We start from the raw sequence: 2,500 nt of genomic DNA, 5'->3' as shown, positions 1-2,500 counted from the left end.
ACGGAGCAGGTCATGTAACGCCTCAGAAAAAAAATCAAGGCCGGGGCAAATAAACAAAAAGTCATGCCAAGTTCACCCCTCCCAAAGACACCGAAGCAGGTTTCTGCATGCAAATGCTGCTTGCCACTCTTCAACATCAGCAATTTATGGCCAGATGGTTATAAATTTACATTCTATAAAATTTTAGAGGATGTTATTTTTTCCACTCAGTTTGTTAATTAACTTTCGGGCTCTTTATTTCCTCAAATGTAACAGTTCACTTTTTAAAAATTTTAATGGTACGGTATCATATTCTTTCCTGTCTCTTACCACACCTACTGAGCAAGAAATAAAACTTTCTTGAAAGCTGGGGGTGGTGTGGGGGGAGGAAAACTTTTACAGGTACCAACGCTGAGAAAGCCCCTCTACTCCCCCACATTCTTTTCCTTTGGTAACTCAAAGTGCAGTAGGCAAGGGGTGGGTAAAACTGACTGATGAACTCATTTTAAACCAATGCCTTTATCTTATTGTTTAAAAACCTCTAAATTGGAACAAGTATATATTTTAAAATACCTTGATTTTTTTTATTATCCAAATATTTTTTGTTTGTCTGTTTGTTTTGGATTTTTATTCCTTTCTTGGAGCTCTAAAAATTCCTTATGGAAAAAAAAATCAAAAAACAAAACAGAAGAAAATGGGGTGGGGTGGGGTTGATTCCAAAACAAAAAGAAAAACAAAACAATTGAGTTTTGTCAGTGGTGGGTGGATGAATATTTAATCCCTGGCCATCATTGAGCTGACTTTAATCATATTTTCGTTTTACATGGAGCTAATATTTTTTATTTTATATAAGTGAATAAAATACTCCTTTTCTATAGCACAGGGGGAACTGTGTGGCCATAAGAATAATGCCTTAGGGTTAACTCCCAGTTTTTCTTAATTTCAGCTCAAAACCTGCAGGCCTTGGAGTAGACCTGTTGTAAGTTGGGGTAGATGGTTGTCCACCCACAGTTTTGTTTTAATGACACCCTTCTCACAATGCTGACATTTTCCACATTTCCCAGAAATACACTGAAAAACATTTTGTGACTGCTGTGTGTACAGAGCAAATGATTAAATATTTGCAATCATAGAGAGGAATATATTGCCAGGGTCACAGGAGCCTAAAGGGCACTTTTGTGTGTATTTCTCTCGGCTTTCCCTTTTTACAGATATATCAGGTTGAGAAGAGTTCAAGTCAACAACCTTTGGGTATGGATGCATGCCATTATGGACCCACTCCAAATGCTAGCAGACGCGAAATTTGCTTATTTTCCAAAGGTTAGCAGCCTATGCCGAAGCTATGCTTCCTAACTGTGGTCTGAGTGCTGGGTGGACACCCGCGTACTGTGCTCTTAGCTGTGTATTCGTTTCAGTGACTCTCAAACACACATAAAGTTAGACTGTTCGCAGAGCAGCAAGAGTAGTCTAAAAATAAGTAAAAACAGACTTATGTTCTCCATATTACTTTCCCTTCAGTAAATCTACAGATTATTCGCTATGGGTCATTCATACCCATAATGGCTTCCCCTCCCATTGGAGGGGAATTGGGCTTTGTTCTCTTTATGGAATTGGGCCTTGAAATTTTGGATAATTGCCTCCTTCTCTCATGGTCCACACCTTTTTCTTTTTTTGAGACTGTCAGAAATGAAACCAAAATCCAAATAATTGCATTGTTTCCGAAAGAAGGAGAGTAGACAGAACCAAAGTGTAGGCTGTATTAAGGCAGGTCATTAGGGAAAAGCAAGAGCATATAAAAGCCTGACTTGTCTGTGGCAAGCATCTGCCCCTAACTTATTAGCACAGCAACCATTGTGAGCTGCCGCAGTCCCGTGCAGTCAGAAGATGGCTCCAGCGCGTTAATTTTGCTCCTGTGTCTCTCATAAGATTCCTGTGGCAACATGCACTACCGTGCTGTTTTTCCTTTTTGATTTTGCTGTCGCCTTATTTGCTTCAAAACATCAAACTGAAGCATGCACGGAGTTTTAAAGTGTGCGTTAATATAGATGGTAAGATTTTTCAAAGAATTTACCTGTTCGTTCTTCTGAACAGGCATCCTCGAATCTCTTGCATGCTTTTTGCGCAGACGAAAGGGCCACAGCAGTAGCTGTACGTCATTACTGAGAATTCTACCTATGGAAGACAAACTGTCTCGCTGACATTGTTTTCCTGGAAACTCAGTGTTCTCAGAATGTAACTCTCTTCTTAGAAATAGTTCGTCCTTGAGGAGCTAAGGTTTGTGAAAGCCTGAGCAAAATAAGGACACGGTGCTAATAGGTAATAGTCAGGCCTGGAACCCTTTCTGAAGTCACTGTCTTTTGGAGATGTCTGAGTAATTGTCAGTCCCCAATACCTGACAAATTCTAAATGTACCTTCTTGACAAATATTGATTGATCAAAACACAAAAAAATGGGCGTTTGATCCAATTAAGAAGTCACAGCTTGAAATAGTTTACTAAAAGAGAACTATGCATAGCATTTA

The 2,500-nt window shown here is 39.3% G+C and overlaps 1 long non-coding RNA gene across 4 annotated transcripts in view; it reads right to left on the bottom strand.

Moving 5' to 3' along the window:
- The window catches only part of Gm36503, a 149,626-nt gene that overhangs the window by 121,880 nt on the left and 25,246 nt on the right, over positions 1 to 2,500 (bottom strand). Inside the window, exon 1 of one of the 4 annotated variants that reach the window (XR_377356.2) lies at positions 2,051 to 2,168. The exons of the other annotated variants lie outside the window; for them this stretch is intronic. This is a non-coding gene — a long non-coding RNA (predicted gene, 36503). Of the gene's footprint in view, positions 1 to 2,050; positions 2,169 to 2,500 lie in introns of those variants that run through there. 4 annotated transcript variants of the gene reach the window in all.

Source organism: Mus musculus, chromosome 6 (genome assembly GCF_000001635.26).
Source record: "Mus musculus strain C57BL/6J chromosome 6, GRCm38.p6 C57BL/6J".
Classification (NCBI taxonomy): domain Eukaryota; kingdom Metazoa; phylum Chordata; class Mammalia; order Rodentia; family Muridae; genus Mus; species Mus musculus.
This window is presented reverse-complemented; position numbering and strand designations above follow the sequence as displayed.